Genomic DNA, 19,031 nt, shown 5'->3' with positions numbered 1-19,031 from the left:
CGGCCCAGTCTTTAACGAGGGGATTCTGATGGTAAAGTCTCCCTCACTACCTCATTAACCTGTCTGGGAGAAAAGGACACAGAAAAGGAGAACATTAATTTTGTCTTAATCTCTAACTTCAAACACGTTTTCCTCTCGTGCTAATTGAAAGGAGTGGTTTTCTTTGATTTAAATTATATTTCAACAAGTGATTCCATTGGCAGTGGCATTGGCAGTGGCACATTAAATATTTAGGATAACATCTTTACTAGAGCAAAATCAGCTCCAGGAATTCCAGCAACATAGTACAAATCTGTGGTTCCTGTGGCATTCAATTGAGTATCTTCATCTTTCTCTACACTCCGTTGACACACACACACGGTCCACCTGCTGTGGAAGAAATCAATTATCACTCCAGTCCCCAAGAAACCATGCCCTGTAATGAATGACTTTAGACCAATCGCGCTCACATCCGTAGTGATGAAGTCCTTAGAGAAAATCATGGTTGGAAACCTACACACTGATGTCCAAAAATCCCTAGATCCCTATCAGTTTGGGTACAAGAAGAAGAGGGGCTTGGATGACGCTATTGGCACAATAGTGCATCTTATCCTAAAACACAGTGAAAGCCCAGCAGCATACTTAAGGCTCACGTTCATTGACTTCAGCTCCGCCTTAAATACTATCCAAGTGCATGTCCTACTGGAGAAGCTGAAACAGATGAGTTCGCCATTCATAATAAGATGGTACCACTCCTTCCTTACCAACAGGATGCAGCAAGTAAGAGTTAACTCTATGCTCTCTGATGCCCTGACCACCAGCACGGGAACACCGCAGGGCTGCGTGAGTACCCCTATCCTCTTCACGCTGTAAACAAATACCTGCGTCAGCAGGCACTCCAACTACCTGGTTAAGTTCTCGGATAGCACCGCTATCCTCGGGCTCTTGAAAAAAGGCTCTGAAACCAACGGCTGCAGGGCAAAGATTTAAGGATTCGTCATATGGTGTGATGAACAAAAAACAGAGTTGATCCTTGAATCCATTGGGGACCACAGCACCATAGTGGTACATGGGGAGAACGTTGAGCAGGTAAACTCATACAAGTACCTGTGGATCCACACTGACAGTGGGCTGTGCTGGCACAACCATGTGGAGAGCGTTTGCTCAAGCATCCAACAGTGTTTGCACTTCCTGCATCGACTCAGTATATGGAGTCAACCAGAAGCCGACATGACTAAGACCTTTTAACAGGGCAACATTCACAAGGCTGCTGGGCCAGACGGATTACCAGAATGTGTGCTCTGGGCATGTGCTGACCAACTGGCAGGTGTCTTCACTGACATTTTCAACATGTCCCTGATTGAGTCTGTAATACCAAAATGCTGTGCCCAAGTGCCCAAAACCACTAAGGTAACCTGCCTAAATGACTACAGACTTGTAGCACTCACGTACATAGCTTTGAAGTGCTTTTACAGGCTGGTAAGGGCTCACATTAACACCATTATCCCAGAAACCCTAGACCCACTCCAATTTGCATACCGCTCAAAAAAATCCACAGATGACGCAATCTCTATTGCACTCCACACTGTCCTTTCTTACCTGGATAAAAGGAACACCTAGGTGAGAATGCTATTCATTGACTACAGCTCAGGGTTCAACACCATAGTGCCCTCAAAGCTCATCACTAAGCTAAGGATCCTGGGACTAAACACCTCCCTCTGCAACTTGATCCTGGACTTCCTGACAGGCCGCTCCAGGTGGTGAAGGTAGGTAGAAACACATCTGCCATGCTGATCATCAACACTGGAGCCCCTCAGGGGTGCGTACTCAGTCCACTCCTGTACTCCCTGTCACCCATGACTGCATGGCCAGACACGACTCCAACACCATCATTAAGTTTGCCAATGACACAACAATGGTAGGCCTGATCCCCGACGACAATGAGACAACCTATAGGGAGGAGTTCAGAGACCTGGTTAGGTGGTGCCAGAATAGCAACCCATAAATAAATCCAGTTAGTTGTTCTGTTAGCAGTTGATGTTACTCTTCAATAACACAGACCCCAAAGCAAATCAGGGGGAGAAAAATAGGTTTATTCAATGAGGCCAAATCATAGATGTTATGCTGAGAGGTAGATATTCATTCTCCCCTGTCCTCAGTGATTCTCTCCACAGAACAAAGTCACAGGATGTTGTTTTATACCCCAACCCTAGCCTGTGGTTGACCAATTAGAATTCCTGATAATAAAATTAGGCCAATGGCCAAATAACAAGTATCCCATTTCAGGCTCTATGCGTAGACAATTTGGACCAATGAGAACTTGCCTAGTAGTTATGAGTCCTGGACTGAAATTCCTCTCATGTCTCTGACCCACTAACTTGTTATGGATAGGGGGCAGCATTTTCACGTTTGGATGAAAAGCGTGCCCAGAGTAAACTGCCTGCTACTCAGTCCCAGTTGCTAATACATGCATATTATTAGTAGATTTGGAAATAAAACTGTTTGAATGATGTCTGTGAGTATAACATAACTCATATGGCAGGCGAAAACCTGAGAAAAATCTAACCAGGAAGTGGGAAATCTGAGGTTTGTAGGTTTTCAACTCTTTGGCCTATCGAATACACAGTGTCTATGGGGTCATTTTGCACTTCCTAAGGCTTCCACTAGATTTCAACAGTCTTTAGAACCTTGTTTGATGCTTCTACTGGGGAATGAGTCAGAGGTCTGCCAGAATACCTTGAGCTCGTGACGCTCGTTCACGTGAGAGCGAGCTCTATTCCATTGCTTTTCTACAGACAAAGGAATTCTCCGGTTGGAACATTATTGAAGATTTATGTTAAAAACATCCTAAAGATTGATTCTATACTTCGTTTGACATGTTTCTACGAACTGTAATATGACTTTTCGTCTGAACTTTTGCCTGGACCTGTCCGCGCGAAACAAAAGGAGTCATTTGGACATAAATGATGGACTTTGTGGAACAAATCAAACATTTATTGTGGAACGGGGATTCCTGGGAGTGCATTCTGATGAAGATCATCAAAGGTAAGTGAATATTTATAATGCTATTTCTGACTTATATTGACTCCAACATGGCGGATATCTTTTGGGGTTTTGTTGGTCTCTGAGCGCCGTACTCAGATTATTGCATGGTGTGCTTTTTCCGTAAAGTTTCTTGGAAATCTGACACAGCGGTTGCATTAAGGAGAAGCATATCTTTAAATCTGTGAATAACACTTGTATCTTTTATCAATGTTTATTATGAGTATTTCTGTAAATTGATGTGGCTCTGTGCAAATTCACGGGATGTTTTGGAGGCAAAACCAAATGTAAACTGAGGTTTTTGGATATAAATATGAACTTGATCAAACAAAAACATACATGTATTGTGTAACATGTTGTCCCGGGAGTGTCATCTGATGTTCTGCTTTCGCCGAAAAGCTTTTTTGAAATCGGACACTGTATTTGGATTAACGACAATTTTATCTTTAAAATGGTGTCTAATACTTGTATGTTTGAGAAATTTAAATTATGAGATTTCTGTTGATTGAATTTGGCGCACTGCAATTTCATTGGCTGTTGGCGAGGGGTTCCGCTAGCGGAACGGGGTTACCCAGTCCTAGACAGGTTAATAGAAATGGTCGATATGTGTTTCAATAGTTATCCTTTTTCATAAAGAGATTAGCGGAACCAACGCTAGCGGAACCCCAGTCCTAGACAGGTTCATCATTAATTCCCTATTACAGAAAAACAACTATTTCCATTGATCATTAATTCCCTAATTAATTTAAAAAAAAACACAATTTCTGTCACGACTTCCGCCGAAGTCGGTTCCTCTCCTTTTTCGGGGGGCGTTCGGCGATCGACGTCACCGGCTTTCTAGCCATCGCCGCTCCATTTTTCATATGTCCATTTGTTTTGTCTTGTCCCGTACACACCTGGTTTTCATTCCCTAATCAATTTACATGTTTTTAGCCCTCTGTTTCCCATCATGTCTTTGTGTGTAATTGTTTGTTTGTGTTGTGGATAATTGTCGGGCGCTTTACTTTTGCCATGTTCTGTGTTTTTGGCACGTTATTGTTTTTATGTGCTGTATTTTGTAGAAAGGAATTAAAGTGCGCCTGTTCACTACACTCTGCTCTCCTGCACCTGACTTCGCATCCCGTACACACCGTTGACAATTTCCATTGATCGTTAATTCCCTCTTGACCTCTAGTCCTCTCCGTTGTGTATTTATCTTCAAAATATTCTGACACATCTTATGAAAAATAAATACTTTAGGTTGTTCCTTGACATGTAGTGATAGCTAATACTTTGGTCTATCAAAATCTATAATTCAAATATTAAGACAAATATTTTTTTAAAGAAAGAATCCCAACATTTCCTCCAAGCATCATGGCAAAATGTGTGAAATAGCTTGAGATTAGCTATAAAAATGTAAATGTTTCTCTCTGCCCCATGACTCGAATGTTGCGAGGGGCACCGAGACACTGCGCAATGCCACTGATCAGACTTTCATAACCTTTTTCATGTTGTCAGACTAATCTCTTTATGAAAAAGGAAAACTATTGAAACACATATTGACCATTTCTATTAAAACAGCTTTTTTTAAGAAAAAAGGAAAAATGGTATTGGTAAATGACAGTTTTCAGAAGACCTATCGATATTTTTTTTTATCTGCACAAAGGACAATAAGGAGTGCTTTATTTAGGAATTTTCCAACTTCTCAATGGAACAGGCCTGAAGTCGTTTTGCAGACAATGCAGGTTTAGCTGCCAAATTGTCTTTTGTTATACCCTGAAGTATGAATGATGGTACACATGATCACCCTGACAGCTGTTGATGTGTACTGTATATTAAAGATAGTGTGACACCATTTTCACAGTGATGTACAAGGAAAGCATGTAAGATCTATTCATGAACCTAGAAAAAAGGGTTCCAAAAAGGTTCTTTGGTTGTCCCGATAGGACTATCATTTGTTTTTCAACAGGACAATGACCCAACACATCTCCAGACTATGTAAGGGCTATTTGACCAAGAAGGAGAGTGATGGAGTGCTGCATCAGATGATCTGGGCTCCACAATCACCTGACTTCAAACCAATTGAGATGATTTGTGATGAGTTGGACAGCAGATGGAAGGAAAAGCAGCCAACAAGTGCTCAGCATATGTGGGAACTTCAAGACTGTTGGAAAAGTATTCCAGGTGACTACCTCATGAAGCTGGTTGAGAGAATGCCAAGAGTGTGCAAAGCTGTCATCAAGGTAAAGAGTGGCTACTTTGAAGAATCTGAAATATACACTGCTCAAAAAAATAAAGGGAACACTTAAACAACACAATGTAACTCCAAGTCAATCACACTTCTGTGAAATCAAACTGTCCACTTAGGAAGCAACACTGATTGACAATAAATTTCACATGCTGTTGTGCAAATGGAATAGACAAAAGGTGGAAATGATAGGCAATTAGCAAGACACCCCCCAATAAAGGACTGGTTCTGCAGGTGGTACATTGTGTTGTTTAAGTGTTCCCTTTATTTTTTTGAGCAGTGTATTTTGATTTGATTAACACTTTTGGTTACTACATGATTCCATATGTGTTCTTTCATTGTTTTGATGTATTCATTATTATTCTACAAAGTAGAAAATAGTAAAAATAAAGCAAAACCCTTGAATGAGTAGGTGTGTCCAAACCTTTGACTGGTACTGTATGTAGGTTTTATTGTCACGTACACCAGATAGGTGCAATAAAATGTGTTTTACAGGGTCAGCCATAGAAGTAAGGCACCCCTGGAGGAAATTAGTGTCAAATGCCTTGCTCAAGGGCACATTTACAGATGTTTCACCTTGTCGGCTCAGGTATTCAAATCAGCGACCTTTCGGTTACTGGCCCAACTCTCTAACCGCTAGTTACTTGCTGCCTTAGTAGAGTCAAAGAGTGTGGATTACACAATCATAAAAACTGTGTGGGAGTATTTTGATGGATCTTTACATTTCAACCTATTTCTGAGTGCACCTCGATTTAGGATTAAAATAATAACTTCTTTAATTATGTGGTATTACAAATGATTCATCCAACAGAAGTTGACATACAGTGGCTTGCGAAAGTATTTTGTCATTTTTCCTATTTTGTTGCCTTACAACCTGGAATTAAAATGTATTTTATTGGGGGGTTTGTATCATTTGATTTACACAACATGCCTACCACTTTGAAGATGCAAAATATTTTTATTGTGAAGCAAACAAGACCAAAAAAATTGAAAACTTGAGCGTGCATACCTATTCACCCTCCAAAAGTCAATACTTTTAGAGCTAGCTTTTGCAGCAATTACAGCTACAAGTCTCTTGGGGTATGTCTCTACAAGCTTGGCACATCTATCCACTGGGATTTTTGCCCATTATTCAAGGCAAAACTGCTCCAGCTCCTTCAAGTTGGATGGGTTCCGTTGGTGTACAGCAATCTTTAAGTCATACCACAGATTCTCAATTGGATTGAAGTCTGAGCTTTGACTAGGCCATTCCAAGACATGTAAATGTCCCTTAACCTCTTTGGGCTGCAGGGGCAGTATTGAGTAGCCTGGATAAAAGGTGCCCATTTCAAACGGCCTCGTACTCAATTCTTGCTCGTACAATATGCATATTATTATTAATATTGGATAGAAAACACTCTCTAGTTTCTAAAACCGTTTGAATTATATCTGTGAGTAAAACAGAACTCATTTTGCAGCAAACTTCCTGACAGGAAGTGGAAAATCTGAAATCGATGCTCTGTTCTAGGGCCTGCCTATAAATGTGCTTGATATTTATTAGTATACATGCACTTCATACGCCTTCCACTAGATGTCAACAGGCAGTGAGAGAAGAAATGGAGTGTATAACATGATCTGAGGTCGAATAAAAGCTCTTGGCATGCCGTGACCCCAATTTCCTGTTTTCTGGAACGCGCGAGAAGGGACCTGGTATTGCCTTCTGTAAAGCTGTCGTTATAGACGACTAATATCTCCGGCTTTGATTTTATTTGATACATGTGACAATATCATCGTAAAGTATGTTTTTTCAATATAGTTTTATTAGATTATTGAAATTTTTTCGGGACGTTAGGCGTGTTGCTTAGTCTGCGTTTGTTCACGAATGAGAGCTTCGTGCCACTTTGCTAGCTTTCCGTGCTAATTGACTGGAGAAGAGGACATTCTAAAACCAAACAACGATTGTTCCCGACAAAGGACCCCTTGTACAACATTCTGATGGAAGATCATCAAAAGTAGGACCCATTTTATGATGCTATTTCATATATCTGTCGAACATGTGAACTAGTAGTTTGCGCCCAGATTTTGGGCACGCTCTCGCCATAACGTAAACTGCATGTCATAATGAAGTTATTTTTAGAATTCTAACACGGYGATTGCATTAAGAACTAGTGTATCTATCATTTCCTAAACAACATGTATTTTTTAGTAATGTTTATGAACAGTTATTTGGTCAGAATATGTGAGTGTCAGAAAAATATCCGGACGTTGTGGGAAAAAGATGCTACGTTAGCACAATGTATAACCACTGATTTCAGCTCTAAATATGCACATTTTCRAACAAAACATAWGTGTATGTATAACYTGATGTTATAGGACTGTCATCTGATGAAGCTTATCAAGGTTAGTCAAAAATTATATATCTTTTGCTGGTTTGTTACGATCGCTAACTTTTGCTGCTGGTAAATGGCTTGTGTTTCTGGCTATTGTGGTAAGCTAATATAATGCTATATTGTGTTTTCGCTGTTAAACACTTAAGAAATCGGAAATATTGACTGGATTCACAAGATGCTTGTCTTTCATTAGCTGTACATCATGTATTTTTCAGAAATGTTTTATGATGAGTATTTAGGTATTTCACGTTGGTGTCTGTAATTACTCTGGCTGCTTCGGTGCTATTTCTGACGGTAGCTGTGATGGTAGCTGCAATGTAAAACTGATTTATACCTCAAATATGCAAATTTTTCGAACAAAACATAGATTTATTGTATAACATGTTATAAGACTGTCATCTGATGAAGTTGTTTCTTGGTTAGTTTGGTTGGTTCTTGGTTAGTTAGGTTGGTTTTGTGCATGCTACCTGTGCTGTGAAAAATGTCTGTCCTTTTTTGTATTTGGTGGTGAGCTAACATAAATATACGTGGTGTTTTCGCTGTAAAACATTTTAAAAAATCGGACATGTTGGCTGGATTCACAAGATGTTTATCTTTCATTTGCTGTATTGGACTTGTTAATGTGTGAAAGTAAAATATTTCTAAAAAATATATTTTGAATTTCGCGCCCTGCACTTGAAGTGGCTGTTGTCATATTGTGCCCGGCTTCGGGCTTGCAGCCCAAAGAAGTTAAACCACTCGAGTGTTGCTTTAGCAGTATGCTTAGGGGAATTGTCCTGCTGGAAGGTGAACCTCCGTCCCAGTCTCAAATCTTTGGAAGACTGAAACTGGTTTCCCTCAAGAATTTAGCACCATCCATCATTCCTTCAATTCTGACAAGTTTCAAAGTCCCTGTAGATGAAAAACATCCCCACAGCATGATGCTGCCACCACCATGCTTCACTGTGGGGATGGTGTTCTCGGGGTGATGAGAGGTTTTGGGTTTGTGCCAGACATAGCGTTTTCCTTGATGGCCAAAAAGCTACATTTTAGTCTCATCTGACCAGAGTACCTTCTTCCATATGTTTAGGGAGTCTCCCACATGCCTTTTGGTGAACACCAAAAGCAATGGCTTTTTTCTGGACACTCTTCCGTAAAGCCCAGATCTGTGGAGTGTACGGCTTAAAGTGGTACTATGGACAGATACTCCAATCTCTGCTGTGGAGCTTTGCAGCTCCTTCAGGGTTATCTTTGGTCTCTTTATTGCCCCTCTGATTAATGCCCTCCTTGCCTGGTCCATGAGTTTTGGTGGGTGGCCCTCTCTTGGCAGGTTTATTTTGGTGCCATATTCTTTCCATTTTTTAATAATGGATTTAATGGTGATCTGTAGGATGTTCAAAGTTTGGGATATTTTTGTACCCAGGTGGACTTTTTAAAACGTATTTTGTGACTTCCGAAGGTAATTGGTTGCAACATATCTTATTTAGGGGCGTAATAGCAAAAATGGTGAATACATATTCACGCAACAGTTTTCCGTAAAAAATAAATAAAAATTGTGTCACTTCACCAATTTGGACAATTTTGTGTATGTCCACTACATACAATCCAAATAAAAATATATTTAAATTACAGGTTGTAATGCAAAAACATAGGAAAAACGCCAAGGGGGATGAATACTTTTGCACAGCTCTGTATATAACATGGCTAGAGGCCATCTGTTGAGAGAGAAAAGGAGAATCCTTGCCTGCCTCCCTGACCTTGGGATCTCATCAGACATCCCTCCTTCTCCCCCTTCTCCACCTGTGTACTGAGGGCCAACATTATGCCAAGCTAGAAAGCAGTGTCTGAGAAAGATAGAGCACTTCGTCAGATCAGCTAATTGAGTAATTGGCCAAAACCAGGGGCCATTCATTAGTACCCTCCCTCCCACCCCCTCCTCTCAGTCTATGTGCCCTCAGCCTGTTCAATGTGTGCTGCTCTGACATAGCACCCCCCCCCCCCAATTTATCACTGCAGGATGATTCCCTGGTTTAAGTAAAAGTGATGAAGATGACTGCATTCCCACTGCGGACACAGCAGGACCCTTCAGGCTAAAGTGTCCCGATCAATCACAGGCCTATCTGGGACAAGCTGCTCCAAAGATATCAGAGGGGATATAGGACACTCTTCTACTGCTATAGACACAAAACAACCACGCACAGAAGCACTACACAATAAGATACATGGACAATACACAAGGGGCACTGGGCAACTTTTCAACAAAACAAATACAGTAATTAATGGGAAATGCCGATTTATGGGCAAATCGACACAGAATGGTGTAGTCAGTCCACAACTCCTTATCTTGTGAGAATACACCCAGTGGAAGAGCACTTGTGCCCGGTAGGAGATTCAAATTAGAGGGCCATCCATGTGTAATCAGAGTGTTCCAGTGTTCTAATCAGCGTCCACAGCCGCCCTCTATCCACATTTAAACAGCTGTGAGGCCAATGCTACTGTTGGCAGGCCTCCATTCTCCTCATGCCTCATTTGGATGATGCTGCCTCCCTAAATGTTTGTTTGGTGTGGATGCACACACATCAGAGGATTCGAAGACAAAATTGATTGAAGACAAATATAGCTTCCTTTCTTAATTCAAAGAAGTGTAACATTCTAGTCTCCCAGCCTGAGCTCTGTCCATCTCCAGAGGAGGGCAGCCATGTTGTCTTATCTCATTAACCGTCGTTTAGCAGAGAGCTCTGGGACTTAGACAATAACAATATTAGTTTGGAGCAGTTGTGAAGAGAAAAAAGGCTCTGTCTCAGAAAGATCCCTGTGGACCTGCCGTCTCATGAAGCGCTGTCAGGGTCCACTGAACGGAGGTGCCAGAGGAGAGGATCAAATGAGAGCTTCAGAGAAGAGAGTGGGAAATGAAAGCTTCACAGAAGATCTTGAGAACTGGCACAATGACACACAAACACCTCTGACACTTATTGCATTCTGGGTGCTATTCAGGCTGATTATGGGGGAGAAACTTCCATGTGCACAGCAACAGAAACCTTGTCCATAATAAAGGGTACTGTGGGATCGTTACTGTGTGATATGGGCTGCCCCCATGTCCCTGATATCTTTAATTAAATAACTTAGAAGGCGGAGAGGGTAGCTAAATGGGTTGTTCTTGAATTACGGTGGCATTTGGGCATGGCCTTTTGGAAAGAATTTGCATTTATTTAAATGTATTTCGTTACATCTTCCTATTCTAAATCAAGTAATAGGTAGCTTAACGACATTAAATAATGTTTACCATTACGATAACATTGTGCCACCAGTAAATGTAGTAACACCAATGAGACATTTTATCTATATGAGGATTTTCTAAAATGGATGCCACAAATGCTCAAATCTAAGGTCATCAAGCCATTAACATTAATTTACTATATCATTTTTTAAATTTAACCTTTATTTAACTAGGCAAGTCAGTTAAGAACAAATTCTTATTTACAATGACAGCCTACCGGGGAACAGTGGGTTAACTGCCTTGTTCAGGGGCAGAACGACAGATTTTTACCTTGTCAGCTTGGGGATTCGATCCAGCAACCTTTCGTTTACTGGCCCAAAAGCTGTCGTAACCACTAGGCTTCTGGCCCAAAATCTGTCGTAACCACTAGGCTACCTGCCGCCCCACTAGGCCACCTGCCGCCTAGTGTTATGATTAATCGTTTTTGCTCACAATGTTATTTCCCTTAACTTCTCTAGGGTAGGGGGCAGCATTTTCACGTTTGGATGAAAAACATACCCAAATTCAACTGCCAGTTACTCATCGCCAGGAGATAAGATATGCATAGTATTAGTAGATTTGGATAGGAAACACTCTGAAGATTCTAAAACTGTTTGAATCATGGCTGTGGGTATAACAGACCTTATTTAGCAGGCGAAACCCCGAGGACAAACCATTCAGACTTTTTTTTTTTTGAGGTCACCGTCTTTTCAATTATATTTTATTGGGACACCAGAATTCTAAGCCACTTGCTTGCAGTTCCTACGGCTTCCACTGGATGTCAACAGTCGTGAGAAATAGGTTGAGGTTATTCCTTTGTGTAAATGAAGAAATACGGCCATCTTGAAGTCGAGGCACTCCTGGTGTCCTAGACATGCGTTTCAATCAAACAGAAGGCATGCTACATATCGTTTTAATCCTGTATTGACACATATCACCCCGTCTTCAATTTTATCGATTATTAACGTAAAAAAATGCCTAAAGTTGTATTACATAAGTAGTTTGACATTTTTTGGCAAAGTTTAAAGGTAACCTTTGATATATTTTGTCGTTATGTTTGAGCAAGTTGGAACCGGTGTTTTTCTGGATCAAACGCGCCAAATAAATGGACATTTTGGACATATATCGACGGAATTAATCGAACAAAAGGACCATTTGTGATGTTTATGGGCCATATTGGAGTGCCAACAACAGAAGCTCGTCAAAGGTAAGGCATGAATTATATTTTTATTCTGCGTTTTGTGTCGCTCCTGCAGGGAGCTCAGATATGCTCAGATAATAGCATCCTATGCTTTCGCTGAAAAGCCTATTTGAATTCTGACATGTTGGCTGGATTCACAACCAGTGTAGCTTTAATTTGATATCTTTCATGTGTGATTTAATGAAAGTTTGATTTTATAGTAATTTTCATAGTCATTCATTTTAATGTGGCGCGAGGCATTTTCTCAGGCTTTTTGCCAAGTGATACAGTAGCGTCTTGCCTAAACTGATATTTTTGGATATAAATATGAACTTTACCGAACATAAAATACATGTATTGTGTAACATGAAGTCCTATGAGTGTCATCTGATGAAGATTATCAAAGGTTAGTGATTAATTTTATGTCTATTTCTGCTTTTTGTTAATGCTCTCTTTAGCTGGAAACATGGCTGTCTTTTTCTGTGACTTGGCTCATACCTTACATAATCGTTTGGTGTGCTTTCGTCGTAAAACCTTTTTGAAATCGGACACTTTGGCTGGATTTACAACACGTGTAGCTTTAAAATGGTGTAAAATACTTGTATGTTTGAGGAATTTAAATTATGGGATTTCTGTTGTTTTGAATATGGCGCCCTGCAGTATCACTGGCTGTTGATGAGGTGGGACGCTAACGTCCCACCTACCCTAGAGATGTTAATTTAAGTTAAATTGAGTAACACCAAGTGACACTACATCAGCCCTTGCCTTAACAGGAAGCCAGTGTGGAGATATGATTCAAGGACAGCTTTTTTCCATCTACGTAACATTGCAAAAATCTGAAACTTTCTGTCCAAAAATTATGTAGAAAAATGTAGCCGTGCTTTTGTCACTTCTAGGTTAAACTACTGCAACGCTCTACTTTCCGGCTACCCAGATAAAGCACTAAATAAACTTCAGTTAATGCTTAACACGGCTGCTAGAATCTTGACTAGAACCAAAGAATTTGATCATATTACTCCAGTGCTAGCCTCTCTACACTGGCTTCCTGTTAAGGCAAGGGCTGATTTCAAGGTTTTACTGCTAACCTACAAAGCATTACATGGGCTTGCTCACACCTATCTTTACGATTTGCTCCTGCCGTACATACCTACACATATGAAACAGTCTTGATATGTTCGTCAAAAGAGAGATCAGAGTCCAGAGTAACGTAGAGGACCTTCACAGTTTTATTTGAGACGAATGTTCAACTATCAAGAATAATTGTCAGATTCAACAGAAGATCTCTGTGTTTCTTGGGACCTAGAACAAGCATCTCTGTTTTGTCCCAGTTTAAAAGTAGAACATTTGCAGCCATCCACTTCCTTATGTCTGAAACACAGGCTTCCAGCGAGGGTAATTTTGGGGCTTCACCATGTTTCATTGAAATGTACAGCTTTGTGTCATCCGTATAGCATTGAAAGTTAACATTATGTTTCCAATTGACATGACCAAGAGGTAAAATATATAGTGAAAACAATAGTGGTCCTAAAACGGAATCTTGAGGAACACCAAAATGTACAGTTGATTTGTCAGAGGACAAACCATCCACAGAGACAAACTGATATCTTTCCGACAGATAAGATCTAAGCCAGGCCAGAACTTGTCCGTGTAGACCAATTTGTGTTTCCGATCTCTCCAAAATAATGTGGTGATCGATGGTATCAAAAGCAGCACTATGGTGCACCAGGACAGATGCAGAGCCTCGGTCTGATGCCATTAAAAGGTCATTTACCACCTTCACAAGTGCAGTCTCAGTGCTATGATGGGGTCTAAAACCAGACTGAAGGGTTTCGTATACATTGTTTGTCTTCAGGAAGGCAGTGAGGTCCTTGTATACAGTGCATTCGGAAAGTATTCAGACCACTTGACTTTTTCCAGATTTTGTTACATTACATCCTTATTCTAAAATGAATTAAATTAAATAAAAATCCCCAAAACATGTCACTACAACTCTACACATCACTATTGGGACAAGTCCATTTGCTTACCCTAAGTACTTTACAGATTGCATAAACATAAAGTTTGCTATATAAATGACTTGCATTATGTTTTATCATTGATTAACAGTCCAATATAAACAAATACATGTATGGTGTGTAACTATTTGTCATTTGTTGTTTTTAATAATTACAAAGGCAAGGGACACAAAAGCCACCGCAATTCAAGAATGACCCAATTATGTCCATCTGTGCAATACTGTTATAGTTCCGAGGAGGCCTTGGCCCTGTGTAACGTTCGTCTAAGGGAGATGAGGAATCATTGGACCAAAGCACAGCGTGGTAAGTGTTCATGTTAATTTATTAAAACAGAACACTAAACAAAATAACAAAGAGAATGAAACGAAACAGTCCTGTCTGGTACAGACACAAAGACAGAAAACAACTACCCACAAAACACAGGTGGGAAAAGGCTACCTAAGTATGGTTCTCAATCAGAGACAACGATAGACAGCTGCCTCTGATTGAGAACCACACCCGGCCAAACACATAGAAATAGAAAACATAGAACAAAAAACATAGAATGCACACCCCAACTCACACCCTGACCAACCAAAATAGAGACATAAAAAGGATCTCTAAGGTCAGGGCGTGACACCCTGTCACATTTCAGATGCTTTGTTGTTATGTTTATTCATATTGCTTCATAAACAAAATGTTGACATCAGCAATATGACATTATAAAATGGAATGTAAACCGCAAATACCACAGACCTCAAGTAATTAAGATCAAATCAAAGTTTACTTGTTGCATACACAGATTAGCAGATGTTTAAGCAGGTGCTGTGAAATGCTTTTTTCATCACGTCTCCTGATGTACTGGCCTGTCTCCTGGTAGCGCCTCCATGCTCTGGACACTACGCTGACAGACACAGCAAACCTTCTTGCCACAGCTCGCATTGATGTGCCATCCTGGATGAGCTGCACTACCTGAGCCACTTGTGTGGGTTGTAGACTCCGTCTCATGCTACCACTAGAGTGAAAGCACCGCCAGCATTCAAAAGTGATGAAAACATCAGCCAGGAAGCATAGGAACTGAGAAGTGGTCTGTGGTCACCACCTGCAGAACCACTCCTTTATTGGGGGTGTCTTGCTAATTGCCTATAAYTTCCACCTKTTGTCTATTCCATTTGCACAACAGCATKTGAAATKTATTGTCAATCAGTGTTGCTTCCTAAGTGGACAGTTTGATTTCACAGAAGTGTGATTGACTTGGAGTTACATTATGTTGTTTAAGTGTTCCCTTTATTTTTTTGAGCAGTGTATAATGTAATCTACAAATCCCCAAAAGCTATTATTTATCATGAGAAGGCCAAAAACAATAACTAGTAATGCTGCATACTCCAAGAAAGGTTAAAATACAGTCGTAAATAGTTATACATTGCTGAGATGTAGTCACTTTTGAGGACACAAGCTCAAGTACAAGGTACAAATATTATAAAAATATAAAAATTGCATTTACATTTAAGTCATTTAGCAGACACAGTTACATCTTAAGATAGCTAGGTGGGACAACCACATATCACAGTCACAGTAAGTACAATTTTCCTCAATAATGTAGCTATGGAGAGATGTGCAGGGACTCTGCTGTCCTAGCTTCAGGGGGAAGCTGGTTCCACCATTGTGGTGCCAGGACAAAGAAAAGCTAGGACTAGGCTGAGTGGGAGCATCCCTTCTGTAGGGGTGGGAGGGCCAAGAGACCAGAGGTCGCAGAACAGAGTGCTCAGGTTGGGGTGTAGGGTTTGAGGATAGCCCGAAGGTAGGGAGTGGCAGGTCCTCTTGCTGCTCCGTAGGAAAGTACAATGGTCTTGTAGTGGATGCGAGCTTCGACAGGAAGCCAGTGGAGTGTGCGGAGGAGCGGTGTGACTTGGGAGAACTTGGGAAGGTTGAACGCAAGGCGGGCTGCAGCATTTTGGATAAGTTTCAGGGGTTTATTGGCACATGCGGTGTCTCGATTAGGACCTGCGCCGCTTCATGTTAGAGGTAGAGACATATTCTACAGCTGCTGTAGAGCATGAACCTGCAGGAGCGAGTCACTGCTTTGATGTTTGCAGAGAACGACAGGGTGTTGTCCAGGGTCACGCCAATGTTCTTTGCACTCTGGGAGGGGGACACCATGGAGTTGTCAACCGTGATGATGTCTTTGAATGAGCAGGCCTTCCAGGGAGGAAGAGCAGCTCCGTCTTGTCTGGGTTGAGCTTGAGATGGTGGGCCGACAACCAAGCTGAGATATCTGACAGGCATGCAGAGATGCGTGTCACCACCTGGGTGTCAGAAGGAGGGAAGGAGAAAAGTAGTGGAGTGTCATCCGCATAGCAATGATAGGAGAGACCATGTGACAGAGCTGAGTGACTTGGTGTATAGAGAGAGGAAGAGAGGGCCTAGAACCGAGCCCTGGGAGACACCAGTCCTAAGAGTACGTGGTACAGACACAGATCCTCTCCACGTTTCACGGTGTTGAAGGCATCGGATAAATCTAGGAGGATGAGATTTGTCAGTATGGAGAGCCTGCATAACACAGAGAAGAGCAGTCTTTTTTGAATGACACATCTAGAAGCCTGACTGGTTAGGGTCAAGAAAATAGTACTGAAAGAGGTAGGGAGAGAGTTGGTCAGAGACAGCATGCTCAAGTGTTTTGGAAAGAAAAGAAAGGTGTGAATGGGACCAGTGAACTCAATAGGCTGAGGGAATGAGGAGCGGATGACGTCAACGTTCTTTTAAAAGTAGTTGACAAAGTTGTCCACCGACAGGGAGGAGGGAACGGGTTTGGGTGGAGGATTAAGGAGGGAGGAGAAGGTGGTAAATAGTTTCCTAGGGTTAGAGGCAGAAGCTTGAAATTTAGGATGATATAAATTGGATTTAGCAGTGGATACAGAGGAAGAAAAGGTAGACAGGAGGGTGAGGAAGGTTTCCCTTCATTTTGGATGAGCTGCCACAGCCCTTTTCTGTAAGCTCACAATGAGTCACTCAGCCACGGAGCAGGAGGGGAGGGCCGAGCCGGCCAGGAGGGACAGTACGAGTCATAGGATGCGGAAAGGGAGGAGAGTAGGGTTGAAAAGGAAAAATTAGGAGACAGGAGGGAGAAGGATTTAGCAGAAGGGAGGGATGATAGTATAGAAGAGGAGAGATTAGTGGAAGAGAGAGTGCAAATATTGTGACAGCACATGACCTTCCGGGTAGGGACTGAGTGGCTAGGGTTGGAGGAAAGGGAGACAGAAAAGTAAACAGTAGTGATCAGAGACATGGAGGAGGGTTGCAGTGAGATAAGTAGGCGGACATTCTCTAGTAAAGATGAGGTCAAGCGTATTGCCTGCCTTGTGAGTGGGAAGGGACTGGGAAAGGGTGAGGTCGAAAGAGGCAAGGGCGTTGGAAAGAAATGAATCGAAGGCAGACGTCGGGAGGATGGAGTCACAAAGTACGAAGAGTGAAATATTACATATTATGTATTCACCAAAACTGTATGAATACAGCTTGAAACTACTTAAATGCTTTTGAAATATAGTATAATCAAATTATAAAATGACTAACTATAACATTTCACCTTCCTTATAATTGTAAAATAAATATTTCGTATTTTTAGTATTAGAGAAAATGTGCATATTTTCTAACGGTCTCTCTTGATCAAAATGTTTGACCCACCACTGTGAAAGTCACACCGAGCTCTAGCTTGACTTCCTGAACTCATTAGGAACTCGCATTTCATCACATATTAATCTTGTTCGAGTTGATGGGCAGTCGGAAGAGCGAATGGAATGGTTGGAAGGACATCCCAGCTTCAAGTGGTGTCAGATTTCACATCCTACGTCACATAGGCGGAAAAATACTCGTGTCCCTGAAAACCAGGGCTACTGCTCAATGCAATCCATTTTAATCTACGTTGTCCCCAGATTGATTTATAAGCAAAAATGTCAGTCAGATAGGGTACCAGAACCACGCAGGTCCCCTAAACAGGGGACTTTACATCTGTGAGGTTATTAAGGGTAGCTTTAGTGTGGCTTAACTTCTTCCAGTGTGAAGTAAATGGTAGCTTGTTCGAGAGCAATGATTTATCAATGAAAACATGCGTACATGTTGTGTGCGACAGTTTGATAAATCCCAATAATTTGCTGCGCACTCAAGTCCTAGAATCTCCACATACGCCTGAATTTTGTGAGTAATGTATGCTGTTGATAAATGGTCTCTGTCTCTGTGCCTGTTTGCTTGTCTACTAGCAGTCTCTATGTGGTGTTTTTCTATTTCAGGTCTGAACAGATCAGAGAATGGCCCAGTATGAGGAAGCCTGTGGTGCAATCAGTTCCATGGTGTGTTTGTGAAAAACACAAAGAGACAGACATGAAAGCTGCTGGTTCACCTGCAGAGTGGTGATGATAATAGTGTAGTTTACTATCTTTCACATTCATTTCCTTATGGAAAGATTGGTGCCGGGATGAGAATACATTATTATGAACTCACTGGATTGTGTGTGTGTGTGTGTATTTATATAAGCTGCAAAGGGCCCTGTAGCGTCAAACAGATGACTAGACATTCGGATATCCAAAGAATATTTGTTTATTTGTCAAATCCTAAAATACAGTAGGTGATAGGTGTAGGAGTCAGGCGCAGGAGAGCAGGGATGTCTGAGAAGCGTGTGCAGGGGGCGTATTGGAAAAACTGGAAAATATGTGCCAATTTTCAAACGGCCTCTTAATCAATTTTTGCTCTTACAATATGCATATTAATATTAATATTGGATAGAAAACAATCTCTAGTTTCTAAAACCGTTCTAATTTTTTCTCTGAGTGGTACAGAAGTCATTTGGCAGCACTTTCCCTGACCAAGAAGTAGAATGTCAGAAATCTATGCTCGCTTCAACGTTATGCCTATACATGGTCATTATACGTAAGACCCTACGTACACTCCGTACGCCTTGCTCTGGGTGTCAAGAGGGTATGAGAGAAGAAATTTAGTGAATATCTTGTTCAGA

This window comes from Salvelinus sp. IW2-2015, linkage group LG4q.1:29 (genome assembly GCF_002910315.2).
Source record: "Salvelinus sp. IW2-2015 linkage group LG4q.1:29, ASM291031v2, whole genome shotgun sequence".
In the NCBI taxonomy this organism is placed as follows: Eukaryota; Metazoa; Chordata; class Actinopteri; order Salmoniformes; family Salmonidae; genus Salvelinus; species Salvelinus sp. IW2-2015.
This window is presented reverse-complemented; position numbering follows the sequence as displayed.